Below are 20,013 nucleotides of genomic sequence, written 5' to 3' on the forward strand. Positions count from 1 at the left end.
TTAATAGATTGCAAATCTTATAAGCTTCAAACACTTCAAATAAAATATACTGACTTCTAAAAATATTCATAAATTTTTGTTATTTCATATCCTATATATTCTCAATTAATAAAATCACAAATTAAAATTAAAACACGTAATTAAAGATAAATAATAATTTCATCATCCCATGACCAACAACCAAATGAACAATAATGACTTAATGGTAAAATCTTTTGTGAAAACATCTGTATTTGTTTTTATTTTATCCCTTTTTTTATACTCTTTCTTAAGAATATTTCATTCTATGCAACAAATTTAAATTAATAATTAACATGTCACATTACTCTCATTTAATTTATGTTATTATTGATTTAAGGGTCTATCGAAAATATTTTAGGTATGTGTATATTTTGTTTATTTTCAAGCTCACTTTATAAAAATTTGTTGAATATATAATTATTTATACTATTACTTAATATTGTATTATGTTAAATTCATGGTTGAATTTGATTTCAGCAGCAAATTAAATCTTGTTTTATAAGAGAAAATAAATATATCATCCATTGAATCAATATTCTATTTATTTATTCCCCATTTCTCTTTATTTTATTTATCGTTTCTTTATACTATTATATTGTCAAATTACTTTATATTAGTTCATCACTTTAACTTAATATTTTTGTCTACTACATAATTTTAATATTGTGTTACATATATTTCTACTTCCTAAGCAAATCATATTTAAACTTTTATATTAATATTCAAAATTATTTAATTGTCTAAATGTATTAATAGTATTTTTATCAAAAAAAATGTATTCTTTGCTTGTATTTTATTGCACTAAGTAAAACTGTCCCATTTGTTTTTCATTTTTAACTATTCTAATTTTATTTTTTATTAGTTCTTAATTTTTTATTTTCAGATTTCTTATTCATGATTGTTACAAATTGCCTTAAATGGTGGAATCATTCCATTTATTTAGGAAGCATGTAAATTCAGTGTGTATTAATTTATTTTCTTTTCATTTAAATTAAATGTCAAATTTTGTAAAAAATATTTAAGAACATATAAATTAAATGACGTGAGAAGTTAATATGAGTGTTAGGAAATTGTTGATTTTTTCCCATTATTTTTAGTGTAGTTTATATAGGGGTAGTTAACCATTTTTAAAAAAAGGTTAAATTGGAATTTTAAATTAATACTTTTCAAAATTAATATATTTACTTAAGAATACGTACTATTCATATTCTTGATTGAATAACCCAACTTATCTGTTGAACGTTTTATTTAATTTAACTTTATTTTTTTTAAAATAATAATATAGAAGTGGAAAATTAATGTGTAGTTAGGAATTTTTTTATTTCTTGTTTGTTTTTGTTATTTTGTAATGTGTAGTTTAGTAGAAGTATTCTTGATTGAATAACCCAACTTATCTGTTGAACGTTTTATTTAATTTAACTTTATTTTTTTTAAAATAATAATATAGAAGTGGAAAATTAATGTGTAGTTAGGAATTTTTTTATTTCTTGTTTGTTTTTGTTATTTTGTAATGTGTAGTTTAGTAGAAGTATGTATATATATATATATATATATATTAAAATATTGTATATAAGAATTACTTTATCAATTCAAGCTGTCATAAATAAGTAATAACTTATGCTAACCAATTGAAAATGAGCTTCTCTTTTACAATACGATTATTCTGCATTTGGTGGTTCTTTAAGACCTCAAATTTAAAGGGGAAAAAATAAAATTAATATACATAAGTTTTTTTCATACATTATTTATTTTATTTTTGATTATTTAAATCCTCAGACATTTTGATAAATACTATTCTTCTTCTTCTTCGACTTTCACTTCTCTATCTGAGAATATATTTTAAAAAAATTCGACTAGCCATCTAATAATTTGCATATATGCCCAAAAAATGAAGATGAAGTTAAGAAGATTGAAAATAATTCAACAATAACATTATACATTGGAAGAAGAATAGATCCATTTCTATGATAAGTATATTATACTATTTTGAATTGTTCATTCCTTTCTATTTATTGCTTCCTTCTGTGTTATGTCTCGTAGGTAAAAACGAAGGCGATCCTCCAACAGCTTCTATTTTCCCCTTATCCTGGTGGAAGTTGGGTCATTAGTCTTTTATTTTATCTCTATTCTTAGTAGCTCTTGTACCTTTTTAGACTAGTATTCTTGAGAATTTTGTATAGTTGTGTAAGCTCGTCTTAATATAGTTTCTTTAGAATTTTGGGATAATTATTCAAGTTTGTTTAAAATTCCGTAACTGTTCTTATATAAGGGTTCTCCTACTTAGGGTGTATAGTGGGTGTCCACACGATCCGGTGGGTTGGATCGTGACACAAACGTTATACAAAAATTGTAAATTATATAGTGAATTATACAAACGTATGCAGATGCTTCGCAAATTATACAAACGTTGTTATAACTATAGCTATAAATTGTAATTAGCAAACTATAGCTATAGAACATAATTAAGATATTTTTGAGTGCCTATATGCGAAAATTCTTCATTATCAAATGACAGATAGTTGGATCGTTCATTTAAGTTGTAATAAGTCGCCCGAAAATGTTTTGGCTGCACTATTCAAATAGGTCTCATGTTACCTTGAATATAAACACTCCTTCAATTTTAATTTATTTGTCTTAGTTATTATTTGAACAGTTAAAGAGTTTTATTTATTTTATAAATATTTTGAATTATTAAGATTGTGAGTCATAATACGTTTTAGTAATTTCTAAATATGTAAATTCTAGTTTTTTTAAAAAAAAATAATTCTATTGTCCTTCCAACTACAAACTCAAGCCAAACAATCCGTTCCGGTCATTCTTTTTTGACCCACTCCCTAAGTTTCGTTTGTAGTCAAACTCCTCCACGTAAACATGAAATTTGAAATGTGGAAGGTGAACAATTAATAATATTGTGGGTCTACCAGTTTCCTGTCATTCTCTTATGACCACATTGCCTCTACAAGTGGGATCTTTTGTTACGTAATGTATTGTTTTTTCTTTTGGCAGGAATTACAAATTTCATGCACATGAAAAAATTACTTGATTGAGTGTTTTGTAAAAATTAATTACTAATTTTAGCGATATTTTTTATTTATTATCATTTATAGCAATACATGTCAATATTATGATAAATTTACACTTGTATTAAAAGTGAATTATGCATACAATATAAATATATTATAAGTATTTTAAAATATATATTATGTTTGTGTAGTAAGAAACTAACATAATGTATTATAAGTCTATTAAAATATGTGATAAATGTATTATCCATCTATAAAACTTGTATTATATATGTTTTATAAATAGTTCTCTGCAATATATATTAAAACTGTATTATAAATGTATTATAAGTGTTCAATGAAATTATTTTTTTATTGTTATAAATGGTAAATATTTTCTTAATATTGTATATTTATATAAGTTTCCTTATAATGTCCACTATTATGTAATGGATATCTTTTTCCTAGAGGCCCATTTAAAGTAGCAAGTTGCCCATTAGTTTTTCTTTTCTTTTTTTTCAACTATTTTTCTGTCTATAAATTAACTCTTTTTTGGCATTGAAAACCAACATACACGAAATTTCTCCTCTGTTTTCCTTTTTTTCCTCTTACTCTCTCCTCCAATTTTGTTAAGTTAGTATATTTTATAACACGTTATCAGAACGAGCCTCCATTGCTTTGAGCTATATTTTTAAGAACGTAACAAAAGGGGTGAAAATGTCTAATATCTCAAAATATAAATTTGTTGCTCTTGATATTTCTGAAAAAGGCTACTCATCATAGACACTAGAAGCAGAAATACATCTAGAATCGATGGGTCTGACAGACACCATCAAAGATGACAATACGACATCTAGTCAAGACCGTGCCAAAGCCATAATATTTCTCCGCCACCATATTGATGAGAGGTTAAAATTACAATATCTCACATTAAAAGACCCCCTTAAACTGTGAAAAAATTTAAAAGAAAGATATGACCACATGAAGTTGGTCATACTTCCACAAGCACGTCATGATTGGCTAAATCTGAGATTAATGGATTTCAAAAATATAATTGAACATAATTCTGTTTTGTTTAGAATTATAGCTTAGTTAAATTTATACGGAGAAGAAATCACTTAGCAAGATAAACTTAAAAATATATACTCTACATTTCCACCCGCGAATATGCTCCCGCAGCAGAAAAATCACGAATAAGCTTTTAAAAAATATTCTGAATTACTTTCTCACATTCTGATTGCTGAACGCCACAACGATCTGTTAATGAAAAATCATAATAGTCAGCTCGTTGGTTCTTTGTCACTCCCTAAAGTGAATCAGACAAATTATAACCAACGAGAAAGAAGTCATGGCCTAGTCGTGGTCATGGTCATGGTCGAAGAAGAAATTATAATCATGATGCTTGGCTGGCACCGAAAAATGATCAGTAGTACAAAAAAAAGAGTGAAAAGCCAGAAGCTTTATCAAAAAAAATTTAGAAAGTATATGTCATAGATGTGGAGGTATGGAGTACTGGTCACGGACTTGCCAGTCATCAAAATGTCTTATTTAGCTATATCAGGCATCCTGAAAAAGAGCAGAAAATAATCAGAGAAAATTTTTATCTCTGAATATAATATTGAGCCTATGCATTTGGATGTAGCTGATTTCTTTAATTTTTCATAAGACAATATGAATATTGATAAGCCTAATAATATTTAAATAATTTTTTTTATTTTTCTGTACTAAATATTGTGTTTGTATTTTTCTAATCCGTGTAAATAAATAAAAGTTGTGTAATGGACCATATTTTAATTATACTATTTACTTTATTTCTTTTTGAAGAAAAATATTGATATGCCTCAAATTTTGTTTGGATTAATGATCAATCACGAGTATATTTGTGTAATTGATAGTAGAATAACTCATGCCATTTTTAAAGACGAGAAATATTTTTTCAACTTGCTTAGAAGAAAAGCAAATGTTACTATAATTTCTGATAATTCGAAAATGATTGAAGGCTCCGGATGAGCTACTATATTTCTGTCCGAAAAGAGAAAAAATGTTATAGAAGAATCACTATTCTCTTCTAAATCCCCAAGAAACTTGTTAAGTTTTAAAAATATCCGCAGAAAGATATTTCTGTCTGGATATTTAAAATAACTATGTATATTGTTTCTTGTAAATTTTTTTAAATTAAACGTTAACATCCAAGAAGGAGTATTATGTAATAAATGTCTTTTTTCTATATGGGGCCCACTTAAAGTGATCAAGTTGCCCACTAGTTTTTCCTCTTCTTTCTAATATTTTTCTATCTATAAAATACCTATTTTTTGGCATTGAAAACATACATACACATATACAAAATTTATCCTCTGTTTTTCTTTATTTTCTCTTACTCTCTCCTTCAATTTTGTTAAGCTAGTATATTTTATAACATCCACGCATTTGTAACTAACTAATATCTTCAATATTCATCCGATCATCTGCTGAGGATCTGGTTCTTTCATCTGCAACTCAGTTCCTCCAATAGATATGTTAAAGACCTTGTTCTTATGTAGTTGTTTGGCAGTCGTAAGCACAGTCAATTCATTATTGAGACCTGCATAGCACGATGTTTGTAACTCTAATTTCAGCTCAACTCAACAAAAATATAATTTACTTTTAACATTATTATTTGTTATTTCTTTTAGTTCTTACGTATGAATAGAATTCCTTTTCCTCAAGGCCAGCAGTTGCTTTCACCGATTCAAAATCCTCTTTCCTGTTATCTGTCTTCTCACCATTTTGATTCTTGTATAGTGAAATTTGACAAAAAGGACAAATAGTTCCGAGTCGGTAGAGTTTATAGTCCGGTCGCTGAGAAGAAATTTGCACACTAGAGTTGCAACAGTAATATAGTTGAGTGGTTAGAATAGTAGTTGCAGAATAATGTAGCTCAAGAGTAGCCGACAATTTGAAATTATGAGTCATTCTCCACGGCAGTTAGCCTTTTCATGTGCTGCAAATATTCAAAAGAGCAAAACCAAAGGCAATAAAATTGTCTTTCCATTTTTCCTGTTTCGAACGAAAAGTCAATTTTACACAACTTCAAAAAATCTATAACATATGTTGCAATTACTAACTCTTGCAATCCATAAATTACAACTGAAAAGAACTAATAAGCTCATTCCCCAAAAAAAGAGGAAGAAGAAGAAGAAAATTAAACGTATGAATCAACTTCATATTTTCTTCTTTCCCTTGATGGCTCATGCCCACATGATTCCTACACTTGACAGGGCTAAGTTCGTCGCTTCACGCGGTGTTAAAACCACCATAATCACAACCCCTCTCAATGAATCCATTTTCTCCGATTCTGTTCAAAGAAATAAGCATTTGGGAATTGAAATTGACATCCGTTTGATAAAATTTCAAGCTGTAGAGAATGATTTGCCCGAAGGATGTGAGCACCTCGATCTTGTTCCTTCCCCTAAATTGATTAAGAATCAAGCATTTGGGAATTGAAATTGACATTCGTTTGATAAAATTTCAAGCTGTGGAGAATGATTTGCCTGAAGGATTTAAGCGCCTCGATCTTGTTCCTTTCCCTGAATTGATTAACAACTTCTACAAAGCTATAGCTATGATGCAAGAACCATTCGAGAATCTTGTTAAAGAATGTCGTCCCAATTGTATTGTTTATGATATGCTATTCCCTTGGACTACTGATTCTGCTGCAAAATTCAACATTCCAAGAATTGTTTTCCATGGAACGAGTTTCTTTGCCCTTTGTGTTGCGGAAAGCATCAGGCATAATAAGCCTTCCAAGAATGTCTCATCTGATTGTGATACTTTTGTTGTACCAAATTTTCCTCATGAAATAAAGGTGACCACAATGCAATTGTCTCCGTTTGATCTAATAGAGGAAGAGGCAATTATATTCAAGATATTTAATGAAGTCAGTGTTAGTAAACTATATTGTAAATATTAAAAACAGTAACAACAACTAAAGATAATAAAACACAGAATCTGAAAAATTAATGCAGAAACAAAATCGAGCCCACTGAATGCACAGTGTGTCCTTAAGGAAATTATTCCTCCCCTCAAAGTACCCGAGTTTTTGGAATCTTTCCTCCCAGGATAGAACGATTTACTCACCAAAGTAAAGGTACTACAAATCTTTGATGACTGCGAACCACTTGAATGATGTCTATCACACGATTTTAGGAAGTGCAGAAAGAAGAAGAAGATGTTATTTCAGAATTTTCGTATGGAATATTCTGAGGATTAACAGATATATATAGATTGTTTACACCTTTTAAGAAAAGGCACCTATTGGGAAAAGGTTTGCCTGTTGAGAAAAGGTTTGCCTGTTGAGAAAAGGTTTGCAACTTTTCGGACAAGGTTGCAACCTTTCAAAAATCCGTTGGAAAAACGGAGGGAAATTTTAAATTAATCCGGAAAAGAAATGGGTCGCGGGTCGCGGGTCGCGGGTCAGGATTTTTTCCACTTAATTAATTAAATAAATAAATAATATTAATTAATTAAAAAAATTAAAGAAAATTTGGTCCAAAAAGATTATCAATCAAATCCGTAGCCGTAGCCGTAGCCGAAGCCGAGCCGAGCGAGCGACGACGACGACGACGCGAGGAGAGACCCTCTTCTTGACCCTTTAGCAACATGAATGAGTGCTTCTACTTTTAAGTAGGAGACTTTTCATTTTCACCACATATGTGGAACCAAAGCTTATTTAATAAAGTAAGAGAGAACATATAATTTCCTCTCCACTTCTTTTTCCCTCAATTTCTCATTCAACCTATCAATTAAACCCAACAGTCAGGGAGCCAGATTCGAAGAGCTATGGAGTTATCTTTAACAGTTTCTATGATTGATTCAAAGAAATCAAGTTCCACTATTTACATTTGTTTCGGAAGCGGAGCAAATTTTACTGCATCACAAATTCAAGAACTTGCTATGGGAATTGAAGATTCTGGACAAGAATTTATTTGGGTTTTTAGAACAGACAATGAAGAGTTATGTCTGCCTGAAGGATTCGAGGAAAGAAGTAAAGAAAAATGATTAATCATAAGAGGATGGGCACCCCAAGTGCTGATTCTTGATCACGAAGCTATAGGAGCTTTCGTGACTCATTGTGGATGGAATTCGACATTGAAAGTAATATCAGCAGGGTTACCAATGGTGACATGGCCTTTATTTACAGAGCAATTTTTTTATGAGAAGTTGGTAACTGATGTTTTGAGAATTGGGGTTGAGGTTGGTTCAGTGCGATGTGAGGCAGCAGTAAGTGAAGGAGTGAAAAGAGAAGAAATAAGTAAAGCAATAAAGAGAGTAATGGTGGGTGAAGAAGCAGAGGAATTCAGAAACAGAGCTAAAGAGTATAAGGAAATGGCAAGATCATCTTACATTGGATTAACTAATTTGCTGGAAGATATAAATATGAATAGTTCTAAAAGTGATTAATTTCGATCCAGAAAGAAATGTCATGTTTATTTAAACATGTACTTTTTGTCTTTTTCATTTTACTAATAATGACATCGTACATGCATCAATCATTAAGGCAATTAATTGTCTTGTTTAGTGATTAAGATTTGAATTGGCAAACACCAAGAGTTCTAATGGATCGGCGTTGCCAAAACAAATTAGTAAAATTGTCAAAACTTTGTAACAAAATTTTCTCTGTGTATATAGATCATCCTAAGTTTCTCATAGATGTATTTGCCATGTGTGCAACTTAGGAACATATTTTAAGCTAATTTTGCATATTCTCGTAAGTAATTTCACAACACATTTTGCTTTAAAATTAAATCAAAGCAATATTATATGACTTTAAATTTAATATTCAATATTTTTTATCGTGACACTATTATCCACAGTAGTTTTCCTTGCTCTCCTGTTTATGGTATCTAAAACAATTGGTGGTTGTACTATGAAATGAGATGGACCATTCAGCTAATGGTTAGGTGGGCCAATGAGTTACGACATAGAACAAGAACAAATTATAGATGACCCATCATAAGGCCCAACAATAAAAATCAAGAAGGGGCCCAAATCTTTTCCGGGCAGATTCTTCTTCTTGCAATTAGGAAAATTGAATTGAGGGGTCAATATTACACTGCTTTTCCCTCACCGACACGTTCACCGCCGTAAAGCCCGTCAAACGATAGGCTTTTCTCACGTGATCTGCCATAAAAGATCAAAAGGCCCATAAGGCCCATTGTATTTCGAACGGACGGCCCACATAAATTCTGCTGAGACGTTATGTCACGCACCCTTTGAATCATTTATCCACATGCACCGCATAATCTGGTTCGTGGTCCCAAAGAAGGAGGACCACTTGGTAACCTTCCGTAGTTCGGTGGCTAAGACTCAGATAGATTTTTTACTCCTTAGGAAGGATGATAAAGGTTTGTGCAAAGACTGTAAGGTCAATCCGATCGTCAACCTTATGACCCGACATAAGCTCTTGGTGATGGATTCAGAGATCAAGATGATGAGGAAGAAAAGGGTCGGGGATGACCGACGTAGGATCAGATGGGGGAGTTTGACCACGGCTAGTGCCCTGGAGATGGGAAAGAAATTGAAGGATATGGGGGCCTGGGATAGTAGTGGGGATGCGAACAGTATGTGGGATAGGACGGCTAGTTGTATTAGGGTTGTAGCAAGGGAAGTGTTGGAAGTCTCGATAGATAGTCGTAGTCGGCATCGAAGGGACTGGTGGTGGAATGAAAAAGTACAAGAAAAGGTGGAAACAAAGAAGATGGTGTATGCGAAGTTGATAGAAAGCAAAGATGAGGTGGAGAAGTGAACAAATAGAGAACTTTATAAGATTGCGAGGAAGGAGGCGAAGTCGGCGGTTTCGACGGCAAAAATAGTAGCTTTTGAACGTCTTTATGTTGAACTAGAAAAGAAAGACGGGGATAAGAAATAGTTCAGGCTAGTCAGGGCGCGAGAGAGAAGGGCACACGATGTGGATCAAGTAAAGTGCCTTAACGACGAGCATGAAAAAGTATTGGTAGAGGAGACCCTCATTAAACAGAGATTGCAGTCATACTTCCATAAACTCTTGAATGAAGAAGGAGACAGATAGATTGTGTTGAGAGATTTAGAACATACACGGTGGCGTCATGATTTTGGGTGTTGCAAGAGTATTACGGTCGAAGAGGTTAAGGGTGTTGTGCGTAGGAGGCGTTGGGGAAGAGCGATCGGACCTGATGAGATTTTTAGGGAATTTTGGAAGAGCGCGAGCTCGGTAGATTTAGAGTGGCTGACTAGGTTATTTAATGTCATCTTCAAGATGGCAACGATGCCCGAAAAATGGAGGTCGAGCATAAAGATCCCTCTATACAAAAACAAGGGGGATATCTAGAGCTGCAACAACTATAGAGGTATTAAGCTTCTAAGACATACTATGAAAGTGTGGGAAAGAGTTGTGGAGATGAGGGTGAGGAGAGGCGTGTCTATTTCAGAGAACCAATTCAGATATATGCCGGGACGCTCAACTATAAAAGTCATCCATCTTATGAGGAGATTGGTGGAACAGTATAGGGAGAGAAAGATGGACTTGCATATGGTATTCATTGACCTAGAAAAGTCTCACAATAAATTTTCACGAAAGATACTATGGAGATGTTTGGAGGCAAAAGGTGTACATATGGCATACATTAAGGTGATCAAGGACATGTATGAGGGTGCTAAAACCAGGGTAAAGACAGTAGGAGGGGACTTAAAGCACTTATCAGTTGTGATGGGGTTGCATCAAGGATCAGCTCTTAGCCTATTTTTATTTGTCTTTGTGATGGATGGATTAACGCGATAAATTCAAGGTGAGTTGCCATGGTGTATGCTTTTCGAAGACGACATAGTCCTGAGCGATGAGAGTCGTAGCAGAGTTAACGCGAAGCTGGAGGATTTGAGACATACCTTGGAGTCTAAAAGGTTTAAGCTGAGTAGGATAAAGACAGAGTACTTAGAGTGCAAGTTCCGCGAGACAACTCAGGAGATTGACACGGAAGTTAGGCTTGGTAACCAAGCCATCCAAAAGAAAAGTAGTTTCAAGTACCTTGGGTCTATCATGCAAAGCTGCGCGGAGATTGACGATGATGTCACACATCGTATTGGGGTAGGGTGGATGAAATGGAGGCTCGCTTTTGGTGTGCTATGTGACAAAAAGGTGACACCACAACTTAAGGGCAAGTTCTACAAAGTGGTGGTTAGACCAACTATGTTATATGGGGCGGAGTATTGGCCAGTTAAGGTCTCTCCCGTTCAAAAGATGAAAGTAGCCGAAATGAGAATGTTGAGATGGATGTGTGGGCATACCAGGAGCGACAGGATTAGAAATTAGGCTATTCAGGATAAGGTAGGAGTGGCCTCGTGGGAAGAAAAAATGCGGAAAATGCGACTGAGATGGTTTGGGCATGTGAAAAGGAGAGACACAGATGCCCTAGTGCAGAGGTGTGAGAGGTTGGCCATGAATGATTTTAGAAGAGGTAGGGGTAGGCCAAAAAAATATTGGGGAGAGGTGATTAGACAGGATATGGCGCAGTTACAGTTTACCGAGGTCATACCTTAGATAGGAGGGTGTATAGGACCTATATTAGGGTAGAAGGCTAGTACAAAATCTCGTTATTCTTTCTTATTAGTAGGCACATTAGCGCACTATAATTTTTTGTGCTCTGATTTATGTTATTATATACTACTCTATGTACTTTGATTACTTTATTTTATCTTTGTCGCTTTCGTTATTTGCTTTCACATAACGCTTTGAACTTCTTGTACTTCTTAACATTATTTGACATCTTTTTATGCTTCTATTAAGCCGAGGGTCTCTCGGAAACAGCCATCCTATCTTGGTAGGAGTAACGTCTGCGTACACTTTACCCTCTCCAGACCCACGTTGTGTAATTTCACTGGGTTGTTATTGTTGTTGTTGTTTGGTTGGTCATATACATTGCATAATTTCTAAGAATAAGTTATTTGTTTACCAAAATACTCTCCATCTTATTTAACTTTTTTTTTTACATATTCTTTGCAAGCTTTGGTTATTCATTTCTAAAAATAAAAATTTCATCTTATTTAACTTAAATATTTTTATTTATGCATTTCCATGATTGTGCCACGTGTTCTTAAAATTAAACTTTCATCTTATTTAACTTAAAAATAAAACTTTCATCTTATTTACCTTTAAATAAAAATTCCATCTTATTTAACTTAAAAATAAAACTTTTCTCTTATTTAGCTTAAAAATAAAATTTCCATTTTGTTTAGCTTAAAAATAAAATTTTCATTTTAAGTTTATTAAAGTAAAAGAAATTTTGTAATTAAAATTATCTACATAGATACATTTTAATTGATATATAAAATATAATTTTTAAGTTAGTAATAAATTATTTAATCAAAAATATGTAATTTAGTAGTGGAGTGAGCATTTTAAGAGAAATCAAAATATAAATAAACATAAGAATTAGACAAATAAATTTAACTTATAATATATTTTTAAATAGAAATTATATTATAAAATATAATTTTTTAATAGAAAAATATATTATCATAAAAACAACAATTAATTAAAGTTATGAATGCTATTATAAATATATTTTAAAATTATAGAAATATAAATGAATGTAAAAGTGGTGTATAAAAGAAAGTTTAAGGGTATTTTTGTTATTTTACATCTTTATCTCATGATAAGTTATTCGTATTTCATCCACAGGGAAGGATACCTTATCCAAGTACTAATTGTTAATCTTGGGATAAGTTATCCATCCTTTGCAACCACACAAAGAATTAAAGACCACTTAAAAATTATTTCAGAATTAAATCTCTTATCCATCACACCAAACGACCCCTTAGAATTCTAATATCCGAGGCAAACGATTGCCAAATGTCAATGAAAGCCAAAACTACTCATTTTCAATGGTTTGTAACTTATACGAATTTGTTTTAATTTATGTAACACCTTTTAGTTATTAATCAATTTTAAAAATACGTCATATTTCTATAATTTTAAAAGTTTTATTTTACCCTTAAAATAATTTATGATATATAGATATCTAAAAATTATTTTAGATCACAAATTTCTTGATTTTTTTTGAAAAAAAATTGTCAAATAGTTTAAATTTTAAAAATGGATTCACTTTCGAGTGTTTAATGACTCAGTGACACCTATCTAAAAATGCATGAAATAGTACAATTTCCAGATCAAATATTGGTGCAAAGCACCATTTATGATTTGGGACAGGTCAATACATTAAATATATTTATTAGAAAATAAATGTATCCCTTATATCCCTATGTTCGTAGCAAGTACTCTAATTAATACTTTTAAACATAACTTTAATTAATTTTGAACTCATATAATTGTGTGTCCTTGAATTTTTTTAATACTCCTATTTCCTTTTAAGATAGAACCAAATTTACCTTTGTTCAAATAACGGTACTTCAAAATTCATCAATCAAATGAAAGAGAATAATTCTGAAATTGATGGTCAAATATGAGACCTACGTATACATGACTAACCAACGGGTGTGATGAAAAGGCTCAATCCAAAATTACAGTCTTTTATAAAAAAATAATAATTTATTTAATCAATGACAACGACGATGACATAAGGACTTACCTTGTTCCTTACGAGCCAGATCGAATCTAATAGCTTTTTTACTTTTAACACTCAAATATTTGTGTTATAAAATTCATTAAATAGATTTTAAAAAATAGATATAGAACTTAATTATCATTACTTAAAAATTATTATCTTAATATCTAAAACATATAAAGTTGAATTCTGACTTAACCTCCGTATTTTCAATTCTATAAGTTGGTGTACAATTTTTTTTTCTCTATATAAACCTAACAAATTAAATTCTTCTTTTTCCTCCGATAGAGGACAACAATATTCCTAATATAAATGAGTTTCCTATTTACATTACAAAACCCAACGATTCTCAAATTATTTTGTACAGTTTTGTTTGACGTAAGATTGGTACATTTGAAATTTGATAATACTGGATGTTTGATAACGCCATGCCCCATGGGGAGGCAGTGTTTGATGACTCATGAAACATTGGTTCTATTAAAAAAAATGAGGAAATTAAATAGGCGTTTGGGAATGTGATTTATGATTACGATTTTAAATTAGCATTTGGATATGTGATTTAGAATCATGATTTTAAATTTCAAATTATCAAAAAAAAACATGATTTGGGATTCTAAATCGTGATTTCAATTAATTTTTTAATTATAAAACTTGACTCAGATGTTTATATTTTATAAAAATAAATATTTTAAATTTTTCAACAACAAAAAAATGCATGCTCGACATATGAGATTGTTTGTGTTACGTGAAAGAATTATATTAAGGAATATCTAGTTACTGCTACAATTATTGACTAGTAAATCTTTATAAAATTATATGTATTTAAAAGTTTGTAATTGCAAACATTTATTTATAAAAGGAACATGGAGATTTATAAGTGATTTATCAATGGATAGCATTCGGATATTCCGATACCTTGTTTATGAAATATGATTTGCTCATTAGGCAAAATTATATAAAATTGAGAAAATTATGATAGTTTTTACAATTTGTGGGTATTTCATATTTATAATTTTTTTAAAAATACAATTTAAGAAATTTATATTGCATATCTAAACATAAACCTTAACTTCAAATCAATCTAATTTCAAATCATATCCAAACGGGCCTAAATCACCATATATAGTATGACATGTGCAAACTATGTGTTTTTCTCAAGCAATGTGACAAGAAAAGTCTAAATACTAGAGAAAAGATAATAGTTTAATTAATAAACACATTTCATTTTTAAAAAAAAAACATCATACAGAATCTGACTAAAACAAATATACAATCAAAGAGGAATGTAAAATATTATATTATAATCATTTCATACATTTTCCTCTTGGACTAATGCATTCTGAATTATATTTGGAATGGAAAACATATATATATTTGTAATATATCAAAATTAATACGAATATCAACAAATTAAAGAGTATTTTGATGAAATTTTATATAGTAGAGAATCTATAAATTCACAATATCATACGATATATAGACTATTAGTTGAATCGAGTAATGTGAAGTTATAAGTTAAAGATAAAAAAAGACAGTCCGGTGCACTAAAGTTTTCGCTATGCACGAAATCCGGGGAAGGGCCTGACCACAAGGGTCTATTGTACGCAGCCTTATAAGTTAAGATAGTTAAAACGAAAATGACTTCTCTTTATAAGTGAGATTTAAGCAAAAATAGATCATGCGCACCCTATTTATGCTTCAATGATTAATGCTTGCAGGTTGCTTGTGAGGAAGTTGGGGAATCCAATGCTCCGCTATAACTTTCGACAAGCCAATAAGGTAGCGGACATTTTGTCCAAGATGGGTGCCTAGCTAAAGACGTCCATTCAAACTATTAATATGCTAACTCAATTTGACTCAGCTACAAATATAAAACATGCAGATCAAGAAGGAGTAAGTACTACTAACCTAGTTTCTAGGACTACTTGTAATAAATACCATAAAATGACTTTCTTATGGAAAACATTCTCCTACCAAACACACCCCAAAGATTAACATTTTGTACTCTAGGACAACTAGTGTGATGGGATTAGAACCAGAGCATTGTGCATTAGCTTTACGCCTTTAAACAAGGGTGATTAACTTAGTAATCAAAATAGGCCTGATTAACATTGTGTTTGGGAAAAGCATTTTTTCATAATTAATCAAAAGAAGATTAAGACGATGGTTGGAAAATATTAATTTAGTAAAAGCTGTTTCTTTATGGGAAGACACCTCCTATTGTCTTCCCACTATTTTGATTACCTTTTGTACTTTGCCATATAAAAAGCAGATTCCTCATCATTATCTGTTTGAAAGTAGGATTTCACCATTAAAACGAATAAAGATTAATTGTAATGACAAGAATATAATTACATATTTTTTATTTTGTACATGAAAAAGAAAAAATTCTAATAGAGAATGATTTTATTTTAATGCGTTTTACACCACACAAGTCCAAATAATTCAAAACCCAAAATTAACGGATGCATAGGTAGGAAAAACAGATTTCAAATTTAGTCACTGCTAAAAGCTAAGTTTGGGATCATGTTTACAATATATTTATTTATATTATATAAAATAAAAGTGATTTATGGGAAAATAGGAAGCACGCATTCTAATTTCTGATACAATCTTTTGTCCTCATTGCATTCTATAAAAAATTAGTTGAAATAATTTATCAGAAGAACCAACGATGCAGTACCAAGTACCAAGTTGTGGCAGTATATACAATATTTTATCAATAAAAAAAACAGAAACTTGTTTTTATCAATATATATGCAGGAAAAAAACTCGTGAGGAAAATATCAAAAAAAAAATCACAAAAGGCATTTATAACTATCATTTCTAACACAAAAATCACTAAAATTTAAATTTATTAATATAAAAATCACACAATCTGAAAATACTAATTAAACTAATTGAATAGTAGTCATTTTCCACAAAAAGAGGAATGAAATTTGTTTGCTATATATCCCAAAGATTTGATTTGATTTATAAAGTTGAAGTCAAGGCACATAATAATTATAGCAACAAACAACGCATGAAAATTGAAAATTAGCAGTAGTAAAGCTTATCCAGTCGTCACAAGAGCACATGTAATTGGATTAAGAAAAAGCAGGAAATTAAAGAGTAAACATAATGACCAAAACTGCAAATATTGCGTTAAGTGCGGAGCGGTATGTTGTCACTTCTCTAACAAACCTTCCACCTGCTGATTCTTAAATTATAATTAGCATTCATTATCCTGCTTACTATAACAATATTTAATTACTCATTTACCCCATTTTTACTTGTTAGACAATACATGATTTTACATCTATTTTATTTTTATTATTAAATATTATTTATTTTTCAATGACTTTTAAATTATGGAATCTATAAAGTTTAAATAAAAATTACTAGATTCACATAAATCATAAATGACACTCTTATCTAGCGTTTGACCATAAATTTAAAATTTCCAGGTAATTTTGGTATTGCTTTATAATGAACATGTTCTGTTAAAAATAATCTTATAACATAATTGATGACAATCAACAATAACAAAATCAACAATATGAAGAAGAACAATATATAATCGCATACTCAAACTTGTCATATGCTTTTAATTTGCATTGTACACATAATTTGCGAACTTTTGAGCTTGTGTCCTCTAAGAGACTGTCTTCATTCATAACAAAGTCCTAGTTAGTATAATATATTAATGGGATTCAGTTACCAGGGAGAAAGGCTACATTTGCAGTGTTAAGAGCTACTAATTAAAGGGATTATCTAGTTTAGCCCTTTTATTTGTCTTTGATTTGAGAATAGCAAGTTCTGTCTTAGCTTTGTAATTGTTACCTTGATGATTAATCTTGTTAGTTACCAAACAAAATCATCCAATTCTAGTCTAGTTCTATAGGCTAATAACAAGTCATTTCAAACAAAGTAGATTTAGAATTTTAAATTAACAAGTGCAAATTATAACTACACTCATTACTATTATTCATAATAATCGTACAAAATATTTTTATTGTGTATATAATCGATCGATAGCGTTTGTTGGAATAATATCTCTACACCCACCCATATTTGTAAATATTTGGAGACAAACTTCCAACAATCATCAATTTGCATCTCAAAACAATAGTCGATTTTCCAAAACTTGGCCCTGGCCACATTTATGGAATGCACAATTCGATATATATTACTATATGAATAAGGAAAATGATGCAACTGCAATTAATAAAAACAGAATTTATAGTCAATTTCGAACAAGTACAGTAAACAAGGCCCACATTGAAATAATTTTCTAGTAATTACTGTGAAGTGTGAGGTGCTTGTGCAATTTTGGGTACAATAATAATGTGTTAAAGCCCGTTTGGATGGGCTTAAAAAAAAGTTATTTTTATGTATGAAGTGTTTTTAGAATTTTGAAATGCTGAAAGTTATTTTTATAAATAAGCAGTTGAGTGTTTGGATAAAAGTGCTTCAATGAGGAAAATGATGTGAATTTTAGGGTTAAAAGAATAAAAAGGGTAGTTTGAAAATTTAGTTAAAATATAAGAGATATAAAAATAAATTCTACGGTCAAAGAAAATGACTTTAAACACTTAGGAAAAAAAAAGTTAGAAATCCTAACTTTTCATTTTTGACTCACTTTAAGAACTTTATGGCTTAAAGTTAGCATTAGACAAATACGTCTAAAAGCTAAAAAAAAGCTTTAAGTTAATTTTGACCAACTTAAAGCTCATCCAAACAACCTAAAGTACTACTAACAGGATATTGGGACCGGAACTATATGTCAATATCATGAAAGGAAAAAATAAAATAAAATTAGGTGTCAATATCAAATTGTTGGTATTCCTATATATATTTTTTTATTTTATTTGAATCATTATGCATTATTGTCGCAGTTGATAGAGGAGATGTACTGTTATAAGTTTTTATTATTATTGTATGTACAGTGAATTTTATTATAAGGACATCAAAAGAATGTGAATAACAATTTATTAATTATGTATTACCAAACTAAATTATGATGGAAAGATAAAATTCACTTAATCTACCATTTCATGAACGTGTTTATTTAGTCTAGTGACATTAGTGATTGTACTGAGCCTTAGTTTAAATTAGTTCCCTTGTTAAATTAATAATATCTCTATTCCACTACGATTTTCTTTACTTCTTTTCACTTTGCTAAAGTTAAAAAGAAAAAGGTGACATTCCACCAAAAAATTTATTTTGTACGATTGTTGAGATGAAAAACACTGCTTAAATTATTGCTATTATTTTAACAGCAAAAATCAACCTTCAAAAAAAAGATAAAAAGAAATGACCTTCTAAGATTTTTCACTTAATATTTTTTTAATTATCTTTTAATAAAATCAACCTTCAGAGATCAATTTTAAAGGTCTGTTTTCATTTTTTTATTATTGTGAAAAATTACAACAGATATTATTATTGGAGTGCTTTTGATGTAATTTATACACAAATCGAAAAGATACATTTCCCCCCCAACCTATATATTAGAAAATATAGCAAAAGGATTATAGTATTTCATGGGGATTATTATATTTTATCGTTAAAATGATTAATTATAATCCAGGCCGGTTTTGCATATTATTTATTATCATTATATCCTTTTATTATTATGACAATATTTAATCCCTGGATGACCTAATACATGTTACGTATATTTAATACCTTATTTAAACCTAACGGTAATTATATAATTTAGGTGCTCAACAACAAAATTCTTATAGAACTAACTATATTTGTAGCTTTGATGCTAAGTGCTAAAACGGAATCAGCAAATATACATTTAACAGATCTAATTTTTCAAATCCCTCAAGCTAATTAATTCCTAATAAAACTAATAATAAAGACATTTTAAACTGAATTATGAGATTTATCATATTCAGTGGACCCTTTTCTAATATAAGAAAGAAATTTAAATAATCTATAATGTGGTGTTTGGACATTTTGTTTTATTATTTATTATTATAATTAATATAATAAATAATTACTTCGTCCTTTACGTGTCTGATCATTTGTTTTTATTTTTGTTTTGGCGTATTTTGTTTCTTTGTTTTGGTATATTTTTGTTTTTCTTTTCCTTTTGTGTATTTTGTGTTTTTTTTAGACATTTTGATTGCATAAATAAAATGAAGTTGGCCCAAATTAATTTTTAAAACAATTTATATTTTTGAATATTTTGATTTAAATTAAACATATATCAAATATACTAAAATGTTCTTTAATTTGTGTCTTATACCTATCATGTGAAGATTTGAAATTTAAAAGTTATTAAAAAAAGATATATTTTTAAACAAACTAAAAAAAGTAGGGCAAATAAGTTGAAATAAATAAAATATTTAATTATTGTCCAAGATAAAATAATCAAAAATAAAAATTTGCCTTTATAAAAGTTCAACAGAATATATTACAAAACT

The 20,013-nt window shown here is 30.0% G+C and overlaps 1 pseudogene; it reads left to right on the forward strand.

Moving 5' to 3' along the window:
• The first annotated feature begins 5,372 nt into the window (after positions 1 to 5,372).
• On the forward strand, positions 5,373 to 8,517 carry LOC129887985 (scopoletin glucosyltransferase-like; annotated as a pseudogene).
• Positions 8,518 to 20,013: the final 11,496 nt, after the last annotated feature.

Source organism: Solanum dulcamara, chromosome 4 (genome assembly GCF_947179165.1).
Source record: "Solanum dulcamara chromosome 4, daSolDulc1.2, whole genome shotgun sequence".
Classification (NCBI taxonomy): domain Eukaryota; kingdom Viridiplantae; phylum Streptophyta; class Magnoliopsida; order Solanales; family Solanaceae; genus Solanum; species Solanum dulcamara.